The sequence below is a fragment of the Elephas maximus genome, chromosome 1, assembly GCF_024166365.1.
Source record: "Elephas maximus indicus isolate mEleMax1 chromosome 1, mEleMax1 primary haplotype, whole genome shotgun sequence".
Taxonomy (NCBI): domain Eukaryota; kingdom Metazoa; phylum Chordata; class Mammalia; order Proboscidea; family Elephantidae; genus Elephas; species Elephas maximus.
In genome coordinates, this window is record NC_064819.1 from 171,599,896 (window position 1) to 171,613,281 (window position 13,386).

Sequence of the window (13,386 nt, forward strand, 5' to 3'; positions counted from 1 at the left end):
AGATACTATCTTCATTCAATCTCTTCTGAGATATAAAAGAGAGAAGTGAGCAGAGAGAGATGGGGACCTCATACCACCAAGAAAGCAGCACTGAGAGCAGAGTGCATCCTTTGGACCTACGGTTCCTGCACTGAGATGCTCCCAGACCAAGAGAAGGCTGATGACAAGGACCTTCCTCCAGAGCCAACAGAGGGAGAAAGCCTTCCCCTGTAGCTGACGTCCTGAATTTGGACTTGTAGCCTACTAGATGGTAAAAGAACAAATTTCTCTTTGTTAAAGCCATCCACTTGTGGTATTTCTGTTTCAGCAGCACTAGATGACTAAAACAGTATGCTTTGATTGACACTGCATCAATCCATCTCATTGAGGGTCTGCCTCTGTTTCGTTGATCCTCTACTTTACCAAGCATGATGTCCTTCTCCAGGGACTGATCCCTCCTGATAGTATGTCCAAAGTATGTGAGACGTAGTCTCGCCATTCTTGCTTCTAAGGAGCATTCTGGTTGTACCTCTTCCAAGACAAGTTTGTTCATTCTTTTGGTGGTCCACCATATATTCAATATTCTTTGTCAACACCACAATTCAAGGCATCAATTCTTCTTCAGTCTTCCTTATTCATCATCCAGCTTTCACATGTATATGAGGCAATTAAAAGCACCATGGCTTGGGTCAGGCACACCTTAGTCTTCAAGGTGACATCTTGCTTTTCAAAACTTTAAAGAGGGCTTTTGCAGCAGATTTGCCTAATGCAATGCATCTTCTGACTTCTTGACTGCTGCTTCCATGGGTGTTGATTGTGGATCTAATTAAAATGGCATCCTTGACAATCTTTTCTCTATTTATCATGATGTTGCTTATTGGTCCATTTGTGAGGATTTTTGTTTTCTTTATGTTGAGGTGTAATCCATACTGAAGACTGTGGTCTTTGATCTTCATCAGTAAGTGCTTCAAGTCCTCTTCACTTTCAGTGAGCTAGGTTGTGTCATCTGCATGATGCAGGTTATTAATGAGTCTTCCTCCAGTCATGATGCCCCATCCTTCTTCACAGAGTCCAGCTTCTCAGATTATCTGTTTAGAGTACAGGTTGAATAGGTATGGTGAAAGGATACAACGATGACATACACCTTTCCTGACTTTAAACCACACAATATCCCTTTGTTCTGTCAGAACAACTGCCTCTTGATCTATGTACAGGTTCCTCATGAACACAATTAAGTGTTCTGGAATTCCCAGTCTTTGCCATGTTATCCATAATTTGGTATGTTCCACACAGTCGAATGCCTTTGTATAGTCAATAAAACACAGGTAAACATCTTTACCTGTGGGATGAGCAGGAGATAAAAGGGGAGCCAGGACCTGGTGGCATGGTGGTAAAGAGTTCTGCTAACCAAAACATCAGCAGTTCATATCCACTTGGAAACCCTGTGGGGCAGTTCTACTTTGCCCTGTAGAGTCTCTGTGAGTCAGAATCAACTTGACGACAACAGGTTTGATTTTTTTTGTTTTGGGTTTTTTTTTTTTTTTAAGGTATTTTGAGACACCCAAATCAATCAAGGTGACAAGGGTGAGGGCTCAGAGAGGCATGTCCAGGTGAGATTACAGTTAAGAGAGCTGAATCTTAAACACGTATATTGAGAAAGTCTCCAGAAAGATTACCACAGCAGAAGGGAAATTGTCTGTGTAGAGTTAGAAAACTAATAACAACAATAATAATATCTAACCATCTGAGTGTTTACTAAGCACTTAAACATATATTAACTCACTAATCTAATCCCTGGTGAGGAGCCCTGGTGGCACATTGGTTAAATCACTCGGCTGCTAGCCAAAAGATCACTGTTTCAAACCCACAAGCCGCTCCGTGGAAGAAAGACGTGGCAGTCTGATTCCATAAAGATTACCGAAACCAAACGCATTGCTCTAAAGATTATAGCCTTGGAAACCCTATAGAGCACAGTTCTACTCTGACACACATGGGGTCACCATAAATTTAACTCAATTCTATGGTAAAAAAAAATTTTTTTTAATTCATCACATTTATGGATGAGAAAACTAGGGCAAACATCAGAGTATATCCTGGTGTTTCTAGTACTGCAGAGAAGAGAAAAACACTAGATTGTTGAGCACATACTTTTTGGCTCATTGAAAAGGTCCATCTGCTGTTGGGCAGGGATGGTCCATGGGATTTACGGCAGCCAACATGACATGTCCCAGAGACCATTCATCTTCCTTTGCTTTGATTTCATTTTTTTTCACAGAAATTATCTTAGTAATTCTGCTTCCCTGGGCCCCTGATGCATGGGCAGAGTACCTTGGGCACCAGAAAAGAATGTTCACCAACCTTACTTGATAAATTAACATTCTGCCTTATACATCAGTCTCTTATGAGTTTGATTAAGTGAAGTAGGCCCCAGAAAACCTTCAGAGATGAAACTATTTCAAAACTTAAAAACTGAGGAACTGACTCACGGATGTGATCATAGTGCCAAGGTGGCCTTTTCTCAGAAGGCATTGTCTAGGATGTCATTATCTCTGTTTGATCTATAGCAGTGAAACATTAAGACTAATTTGCCACATTTGGTATTGGTTCAGTTCTATTCACTCCTTTTGAAACAAGTTGTGCTCTGCCCAAACCTGTTCTTTCTCTCATCTTTACAAAAACAATCCTGCTTCTTTGCAGACACATGTCTATTCACTACCAATGATGAAAAAGTGACCCCTGGTCCCAGAATAGGAGACAAATCATAAAGGGCTGGGTTCAACAGAGGCAAACAAGCACCCAAAGGAAGTTGATAGTAATTTAAGGGACAGCGAATGGAGGAGCATATCCTGCAAACTTTTGTTTTGAATGTCTAAAACCTAGACTTATAAACCAGGTTTTAAGAGCTTATTTATACTGAAGATACATTCAACAAGTATGCAGAGAATATTTACCATGCCCCAAACTATGCCAAGATCTGTGAACACAAAGGCAAATTAGATCTCAAAGCCTCACATTCTACAGACCTCAAGAAGCTCACATCCTACAGTTTATTTCTAATCTTTGCCCCACAAGACTAGGAACATAGTCATATATAATCCATAAGCTCTTCTTGCTGAGTTGACTTAATTTTAGTGATTTCAGTTCAGTGAAATAACCAAAAAAAGTTCACAGACATTCTCAACCTCCTCATTGTCTAATGCATTCTTCCTAAGCATTTTTTTTTTTCCCACCAAGCTCTAATTAAAAACAGTTTAGTAAGGGAATAAAAATCAAAGAAAAAAGAAGACATTAACTTTAATCTTAAGAATTTACAAATATTCCATAGACCTGTGTTCCGCCACATAAATGTCTCTTGCCTTAGTCTTTTACATATGAAAACTAGATATGCAGCTACCAGCTAATAGAAAGCCCAAAGCAAGTCAGATAAGCGCTGGTGAATGCTTTCCATCTCACTACCTTTCCCTCCTATTTCCATTGGCACAACCCTGGAAATTATTTTTTCTAAGGCTACTGTTCTATTAACTTTATGAATTTTCTAGTAGGAGCCAGACATCCTTTGCCCCATTAATAATGCTAATGCCTATCAAGGTAAGGATTCCCTGGCTCCTTAACATGCTCAGCTGCTAACTGAAAGGTTGGAGGCTTGACTCTACCCAGAAATGCCTGGTGAAGGCCTGGTGATCTACTTTGGAAAAATCAGCCAGTGAAAACCTACAGAGCACAGTTCTACTCTGACACACATCCAGATGCCATGAGTCGGAATCAACTTGTCAGTACTGGCTTTATAATGTTAAGAGTATACATTTTGGAGTCAGAAGATCTCAACTCAAGTCCCAGTTCCACCAATTTCTAGCTCTGTGAGTTTCTCACCTCAGTTTCCTCATTTGTGAAAGAGATATGATCATAATGATACCTACCTTGACTACCCTCATGTGAATACCATAAGGATTGTTTTTTATGTAAACTATTTATATCTGAAGATAAAGTTGTTAACAGTCTTAATAAAAAAATAATAATAACAGATAAATCACAGGCAGCATTCCACATTCCTGTTCAGCAACAAGGCAAAGTACGGGATGTCCTCTGGTTTAACAGGAGCTAATGTTTTTTTAATGTTTATAGGAGTGGTTGCTACATACGCCCCTAGTTCTTCGCTGTGTTCTGGTCCTGAAAAGTCTTTGTTAGAAAGAAATATGTATGCTATGGCTGCCAGGGTATAAATTATGTATTATGACTATGCTGGCATAAAGATAAATATAATTCATGTGGGCTTCAGTACAATATATTTGTATTATTTTGTGTGTGTGTATGATTTTAAAAGAAATGAAAACATTTTTATGGGCCAGAATAGCATTGTGGGTTCTAGGCCCTGTGCCTGCTGTGCCTAGTGGACAAGTCAGTCCTGCTCAGTGATGTAGACATCTATCTTTAGACCCCTGCTACCTCTCCGGCCACATTCCCCACTGTTCTGCCCTCCATTCATGCCATTCCAGCCTGCCCTTTAACACACCTGGCATAGTCCCATCCCAGAGCCTAAGCCCTGGCATTGGAATGCTCTTCCTCAAATCTCTGCAAGTCATTCAGCTCTCAGCACAAATGTCACCTCCTCAGAGAGGGCTTCCTTGACCTCCCAAACCATCCCAGTCATTCTCCATCCCATTACCAAGTTGCATTTTCTTTGTGGCACTTAAAACAATCTGAAAAGGTCTCATTTCTTTATTGTTGGCCTCTTGTGCAGGGGTTTAAGTTACATGAGGGCAGGGTTCTGATCTGCCTTATTCACTGCCATCTCCCCAGCGCCTGCTCCACGGTAGACTCTTAATAAACATTTGGGGGAAAAGTGAAGGAATAAATAGGCTGCAGATATTTCTCAGTTCACTCTACCTTTAGGCTCCTTGTCACGTGCGATGATAAACAGGGAAACAAAATAAAGTGCTCCTGCCATTTTGTTCATTTATCTTTATAAACAGCAGGTCTCCACCAGAGTAGAACAGGCCTTCCTTGAGAAGTGAGTGTCCTGCACTGTAGGGAGGTGAGGGAGGAGAAGAAAGTAAGCAGCTCTGCACATATAGCCAAACCAGGCTCAAACTGTTGTTATTGTTGTTGGCTGCTCTCAAGTTGGCCCTCAGCTTGTGGCAACCTCATGCACAATGGAAGAAAACAATGTCCAGTCCTGCACCATCCCCAGGATAGGCTGCAGATCAGACTGTTGTGTTCCATAGGTTTTCATTGGCTGGTTTTCAGAAATAGATAGCCAAGCCTTTCTTCCTAGTTCATCTCAATCTGGAGGATCTTCAATTCTCATGCCTGAGCTTTCTGGGTTCCTTTAACAAAGCTCACTCAGCAACTATCTGCTAAATGCCTGCTACGGGGAAGCCACCATCTAAGAATTCACTGGTTTTTACCTTCAAAGAATACAATGAAAAGGCAACCAAATCAAAAGTTAAAGATTGGAAAGCACCCTGAAAGGACATATACTCCACCCCCTTCCTTCAAGCGGGACCTGGGACATTGTTGAGACTCAGAGAAGAGTGGTTTTAGAGACTGTGGGGGACGTTTGTCGTTTGCCAACATCCACTTCTTTCTTTTGGTCATAGCACTTCAATTTCCTTTTGAGGGATCCTTTTTCTTCTATCCTCCCTTATATGTAGTTTTGGTGAAACTCTCGCTCAAGGTCACCAGCCCTCCACACTGAAAGAAGGGGAGGCATGTGATGGAAACAGAGCCAATCAGACTTTCTCTAGTGACTTGAATCTTAACAGAGTGACACAGAGTGGGGGAAAAAAACTTGAAGCATCCATTCCTTCCATTAGTGTCACCCTCACAAAACCAGAGCTTATTTCCTGATTCCAGAAATATCTTAGTACCTCTCTTTTCTGAGCCTGGCTTTTCAACTTTCCCTAAATTTTGTGAACTCTTATTAATCCCCTTTCTGTTTAAGGAAGCCAGAGTCATTTCTGCAGCTTGCTGGTGAAGCAGTCTGACTAATATTGTGGGAAGGGCACTGGACTGGATTCACTGGACTGGGTCTCTAAATGAAGGTAAGCCAAATGGCTGATTCCTTTGTACCTCAGCTTCCTCAGATTTCAAGTAGAGATAATGCCTATCAATAAACGTCCAAGTTATTGGGAGGCTACAGTAAACTAGTGTGTGTCTAAGTTAGTTCTCCCAGGAAGCGAAGCTGGAGTTAAGAGTGCAAATGGCTTATTTGGGGATGATATCTGTGCAACATAAAAGGAGGAAGAAGCGGAATCAGATAGAGGAACCTCAAGACCATCATACAGGCAACCCTGCAAAATCCAAAGCCCATGTAAGGCTGAAATCTGTCAGAGAAGAAAAACTCAAATATTTTCCACTGAAACATGTGATGGAAAAGTTGTAAGACTACACCCTGTCAAAGGCAGAAAGCTTCTGAGAGCTGGAAAAACAAAGCAGTTCTGTCGAGTTCCAGCTCTCACAGTTTCCACTGTACTTGTAATCTTTTGAAAGCTTATAACTTGATGATGAGAGGAACGTACACAGGCATAAATGCCGAGGAATCTCCTGAGAAAAAGGGACACAGACTCCAACACTTTCCCTTTTGAGGTTCAATATTATTAGTATTTGTCTGGTGGATTGTTATGGTCTCAATTGGCCCCCAAAGCGGAACTCACCATGAGGAAGGCGAAGTGTAGACTGGACACTCAGGCTCACCACTAGATCTAGAGGTGTTTGAGAACAGGGTTGTTCTAGCAGGACTTATAGAAGCCCCTCCTAAGCCAGCCACCCTAGTTCACAGTCCTACTTTCCAAAGCCTTTACTCAATAAACAGTTTTAGTCACTCAATAACTGAGTTTTTGTTTTGTTTTTTTAATTTTAATATTTTCAGCACTGGCTCCCTTCTAGTTCTGTCCTCAGATACAGGCATAGATCACTGGTTGACATGAAAGGAAGAGACACACACACACATACACAGACAAAAAAAAACAAACATTTTAACCTAAGTGAAGAACATTTTCAAAGGTTAAAATTACTTTAAACCATATTTAAGGTTAATTTGCACATGAGCTGCCAGAAAGATTATTGCACTAGTCTCTAAAAAAAGCAACAGTCCAGGCCAAGGAGATTGGAAAGCAATACAAAGGATTTCCCCTGCCCCATCTAAACGAGGCATCAAGAGTAAAACCACTCACAGATAAGAGAGCACACTTCTTCAAATACAACTTAGGGAATAACAAAATGAGGGAGAAGGGTTTGAAGGAGGGGATTCTCTTGCTTTCCCAAAGTGCCCTAGCACTGACATCAGGAAGATTAACATTTGATGCTAAGTGACCTTAGAATCCACTTGTTATCTTGGAAACAATAGGTTAACAGTTTTCAAAATAACTGACCAATATAAACAAACAGTTGCTTTGACTAATCTGGGACCTACTGCTGCCATCAAGTCACCTCCAGGACATTTTCAAAAAGGCTTTTTTATCTCCTGACAGCATGAAAAGCCATGCCTGAAAATTGACTGGTGTGTAAAAAGGAGCCACTATTCACACAAATAGCGTTCATCACGTTGCTCTCCCTGTATTCCCAGCTGCCCTACAGCTGAAATGTGAGGCTTCTTAAACCCAGGGATAGCTGAAAGAATTTCATTATCCTACCTATGCATTCAATGAAGGCGTCTTTCCTAGTACATTTTCTTAAGGTTTTCACCCATAGACTACTATAATCACTAAAATAATTCCACTATCTTGCCTATGCATTCAATGAAGGCTTCTTTACTAGTACATTTTCTTAAGGTTTTCATTTACAGACTACTGCAATCACTAAAATAAAGCACTCAATTTCTAATCACTAAAAAGTACTTAGAAAACCTCAAATAAACAGGGTTTTTAATCCTCTACATTTCTGCCCCTACCCTCAGCAACAGACATGTGTGGGTGTATTAATACAATCCATCTTTTATTCGAAATGCTGTTCTGAGTTTGTTTCTGTTCCCACCCACCCCCCACCACCAGTACTGGTATATGAACAAAATTTGAATCACATACAAAAAACTGAACCAATAGGCTGAGATGCTCAGAGTTTTTTATTCATCTATGATGAATATTCAAATCTGTAAAATTTTGAGTTTTCATGAATTTACCCTACAGAAGAAAATTTCTCCATAACCACAAACAAGTTTCATAATCACTCCAAGGAAATGACAAGTTCTTCTTGGGAATAATGCCTTTTGCTTTCTGAAATTTTAGGTGAGATATTTCATTTGTTTTCCACCAAACCACAAAAAATGGATGATATCATTCCTATACCACAGGAACTGATCCTATAAGCTCCACCAAGAGAAGTATGTTCTCATTTCCAACACAGATTATCAAATCATGTGTAATGGTAGTGAGAAAAGGGAGAGCGAGGGTGAAAGCCATATTACCATCATGGAGTATGCAGAAACATATGTAATCATGCATTTCTCCCTTCCAGTATTTTCTTCTTAAAATTGTTAAGGGAATATTTGGGGCTTTTTTTTTCCTTTTTACCACTTCCCCTCAGTGGGGAGCTGCTAACTAGTCATCCAGATTGGTCCTAAGAGCAATCTGCTTACTGAAAATAAGGTCTCACCTCCTAAACTGGTCTTGCTAGCATGAAACAAGGATTGAGACCACAGAGATATTGTGGAAAACTATCCCACACTATCCCTTGTGTGGTAAAGTATCTACTTAAAAGTTCTTTTGATACCTCTTCTGAGAAACTGGAGACCCAAAATGTTGAGCTGATTTTCTTAAGATCACACAGCTAATTAGAGGCGCATTTGAAACTGGAACCCATAACCTCTGACATCTATCCCAACAACAATAATCGGAATCGATAAGAAATTTATATGTATAAAGTTGAATTTAACCTAGATCCAGATATTGAAGTTATCTGTCATGGACTTTAACATAAAAAACAAAAAACCAAACCAGCTGCCACTGAATCAATTCTGACTCACAGAAACACTATAGGACAGAGAAGAGCTGCCCCACACAGTTTCCAAAGCTGCAAATCTTTATAGAAACAGACTGCCACATCTTTCTCCTGTGGAGAGGTTAGTGAGTTTGAACTTGCAACCTTTCAGTTAGCAGCTGAGCACTTACCCACTGTACCATGAGGGCTCCTTTGAGTTTAACATAAATGTAGTTAATATGTTCAAAAAAACAATTTTCAAAAGATAAATCTAATCTATTTTTTGAAATAATTAAATGGAAATTCTAAGAATAGAAAATAAAATAACTAAAATTAGGAAGTCAATAGACGGCTTTAATAGCTGATTAGGCCCAGGTAAAGAGAGGATTAGTGAATTGGAAGATAGGTCACTAGAAAATATTGAGACTGAAGCACAAAGAAGAAAAAAAAAAATAGAAAAGGCAGGGAAGTAAAGAAAGGAGTTTAAGATATATGGAACATTGTTAAAACATCTAACATACATGTAAATGAATTTTCAGAATGTAAAGTATTCTTAGAAATAGATAATGGGGCAACAGTAAAAATCAGAAGATTTAATAGCCAAGAATGATCCAAAATGCATTAAGCAATAGATTCAAGAAGTACTAGAAGTTCTAAGCAGAATAAATATGAAGAAAACAAAACATAGGTGCATCATAGTAAAACAGCTGAAAATTAAGATAGAGTTATCAAAAACTCAGCCAGCCAACAAGACACATTACCCTCAAAGGAGAAACTGTAAGATTAATGACTAACTTCCCAACACAAAGGAAGACATTCAAAAGGCAATGGAATGACATCTTTATAAAGCAAAAAATAATTACTAACCTAGAATTCTATACCCAGTGAAAAATCCTTAAAAAATAAAGATGAAATAAATGCATTTTTAGCCAAAACCAGAGAGAATACATCACCCATAGGTCTGCAATAATGAAAATACTAAAAAGAATTCTTAGAACAGGAGGAACATGACACCAAAGGGGAGAAAGAAATGAAGGGATAAACAAAAAGCAACAGATTTACACAAGTAAATCTAAATTAAATTATTCTGTCTTCAACAATAATAATAATGTCTTCTTCTTGTTGTTATTGTCAGGTGCCTTCAAGACAGTTCTGCGCAGATCCACTCTGTGTGCAATAGAATGAAACACTGCCCGGTCTTGCATCATCTTCACAACCATTGCTATGTTTGAGCCGACTATTGAAGCCATTGTGCCAGTTCATCTCATTGAGGGTCTTCCTCTTCTTCACTGACCCTCCACCTTACCCAGCATGATGCACTTCTCCAGGTACTGGTCCCAGTGATAACACGTCCAAAGCATCTGACATGAAATCTTGCCATCCTCGCTTCCAAGGAGCACTCTGACTGTGCTTCCTCGAAGACAGTCTTGTGCATTCTTCTGGCAGTCCATGGTATATTCAATATTCTTTGCCCACACATAATTCAAATCCATCAATTCTTCTTTGGACTTCCTTATTCACTACCCAGATTCCACACGCATATGAAGCAATTGAAAATATCATGGCTTGGACCACCAGACTGAGTCCAGCACAACTAGATGGTGCCCAGCTATCACCACCCACTGCTCTGACAGGGATCACAATAGAGGGTCCTGGACAGAGCTGGAGAAAAATGTAGAATAAAGTTCTAACTCACAAAAAAAAAAAAAAAAAAAAGACCAGACTTACTGGTCTGACATAGGCTGGAGAAACCCCGAGAATATGGCCCCCATATGCCCTTTTACCTCAGTAAGGAAGTCACTGCTGAGGTTAACCCCTCAGCCAAAGATTAGACAGGCCCATAAAACAAAAGCAGACTAAAGTGGCACACTAGCCCAGGGGCAAAGACTAGAAGGCAGGTGGAGACAGGAAAGCTGGTAATAGGGAACCCAAGGTCGAGAAGGAGAGAGTGTTAACATAACATGGAGTTGGCTACCAATGTCAGACACAGCATGTGTACTAATTGTTTAATGAGAAGCTATTTCATTCTGTGAACCCTCATCTAAAGTACAATTTTAAAAAATACTATAAAACTGCAGTAATAAAGAAAGTTTAATAAAAAAGAGCTATACAAGAATGCTAATTGCATAATGGAGTACAACACAGCAATGAAAAAAAACAGCAGGGATGAAAATGCCAAAAACAAAATCATTGTTTGATTCTGTTATAGGAAGTTCATGTAAAATTGGCCTGTGGTGATAGAGATCACAACGGTAAATAGTTCAGTGGTGGAAGTAGGGTTTGTATGACTGGGACGGGCCATTTCAGAATGTTGTGGAGTGATGGATATAGTCTATATCTAGATCTGGATGGTATAATAAAAAAAAAAAAAAAAAGGATGGTATACATATGCAAAATTCCTACATCTGTACTCAAGATTTGTGTACTTTACTGTTACTATGGATTGAATTTTGTCCCTCCCCCTGCAACTCCAAAATTTGTTTTGGAATCTTAAACCCCTATACCTGTGGATATAATGTTATGTAATCATCTTCCACAATGCAATCTAATGTGATGTAATCGATCATAACAGCAATCAGTCACGCAGTGTAGGATGGATCCTAAACATAATCACTTCGAGTTATAAAAAAAAAAAAAAACAGTGGACAGAAAGACAGGCATGCATGAGGGAAGACAGATGCCATGTGAGAATTTTCTACAAGGCAAAGAATCAAGGAATTCCCAGAACTATCTATGGAGGAGGAATCGACATGCCAAGACCCTAATCTGGACTCTTAGCCTCCAAAATTGTGAGAAAATAAATTTATGTTTTTAAAGCCAAAAAGAAAATATCATCATTTGCGTCAGGGACACCTTAGTCCTCAAAGTGATATCTTTGCTTTTCAACACATTAAACTGGCCTTTTACAGCAGATTTGCCCAAAAGAATATGTCGTTGATTTCTTGACTGCTCTTTCCGTGGACATTGATTGTGTATTCAAATAAAATGAAATCCTTGACAACTTTAATCATTTCTCCATTTATCATGATGTTACTTATTGGTCCAGTTGTGAGGATTTTTGTTTTCTTTATGTTGAGGCATAATCCATACTAAAGGGTGTAGTCTTTGATCATCATCAGTACGTGTTTCAAGTGCTCTTAGTTTTCAGCTAGCAAGGTTGTGTAATCTGCATATCACAGGCTGTTAATAAGTCTTCCTCTAAACTTGATACCACCTTCTTCTTCATATAGTCCAGCTTCTCAGATTATTTGCTCAGCATACAGATTGAATAAGTATGGTGAAAGAATACAACTCTGACGCACACCTTTCCTGATTTTCAACCACATGGAATCCCCTTGTTCTGTTTGAACAACTGCCTTTTGGTCTATGTACAGGTTCCTCATGAGCACAATTAAGTGTTCTGGAATTCCCATTGTTCCCAGTGTTATTCATAATTTGTTATGATCCACACAGTTGAATGTCTTTTAGTAGTCGATAAAGCGCAGGTAAACATCTTTCAGGTATTCCATGCTTTCAGCCAAGATCCATCTGCATCAGCAATGATATCCCTCATTCCATGCCCTCTTCTGAATCTGGCTTGAATTTTGGGCAGTTTCTTGTCAATGTACTGCTTCAATTGTTTTTAAATTATCTTCAGCAAAATTTTCTTCCATGTGATATTAACGATATTGTTCAATAATTTCCACATTCTGTTGAATCACCTTTCTTTGGAATGGGCACAGATATGGATATCTTCCAGTCAGTTGGCCAAGTAGCTGTCTTCCAAATTTCTTGGCATAGACAAGTGAGCACATGCAGCACTGTATGTTGAAACATCTCAGTTAGTATTCCTTCCATTTCCAGAGCCTTGTTTTTCACCAATGCTTTCAGTGCATCTTGGACTTCTTCCTTCGATACCATCAGCTCTTGATCAGATGTTGCCTCCTGAAATGGTTGAACATCAGCCAATTCTTCTTGGTACAGTGACTCTGTATATTCCTTCCATCTTCTTTTGCCCATAGAATCCTTCAATATTGCAACCCGAGGCTTGAATTTTTTCTTTAGTTCTTTCAGCATGAGAAATGGCAAGTGTGCTATTCCCTTTTGGTTTTCTAACTCCAGGTCTTTGCACATGTCATTATAATACTTTATTTTGTCTTCTTCAGCCACCCCTTCAAATATTCTGTTCAGCTCTTTTACTTCATCATTTCTTGTGTTCACTTTAGCTACTCTAAGTTCAAGACCAAGTTTCAGAGTCTTTTCTCACATCCATTTTGGCCTTTTCTTTCTTTCCTGTCTTCTTAATTACCTTTTACTTTCTTGATGTATGATGTCCTTGATGTCATTCCACAACTCATCTGCTCTTCATCTACTAGAGTTCAATACATCAAATCTGTTCTTCAGGTGATCTCCAAATTCAGGTGGGATATACTCAAGGTTGTATTTTGGCTCTCACCGGCTTGTATTAATTTTCTTCAGCTTCAACTTGAACTTGCATAGGAGAAATTGATGGTC

At 39.3% G+C, this 13,386-nt stretch overlaps 1 long non-coding RNA gene across 3 annotated transcripts in view; it reads right to left on the minus strand.

Moving 5' to 3' along the window:
• LOC126084046 (uncharacterized) overlaps nt 1-13,386 on the minus strand; it is a 101,217-nt gene that overhangs the window by 44,882 nt on the left and 42,949 nt on the right. The window contains exon 3 of one of the 3 annotated variants that reach the window (XR_007518918.1): nt 4,420-5,001. The exons of the other annotated variants lie outside the window; for them this stretch is intronic. This is a non-coding gene — a long non-coding RNA (uncharacterized LOC126084046). Of the gene's footprint in view, nt 1-4,419; nt 5,002-13,386 lie in introns of those variants that run through there. 3 annotated transcript variants of the gene reach the window in all.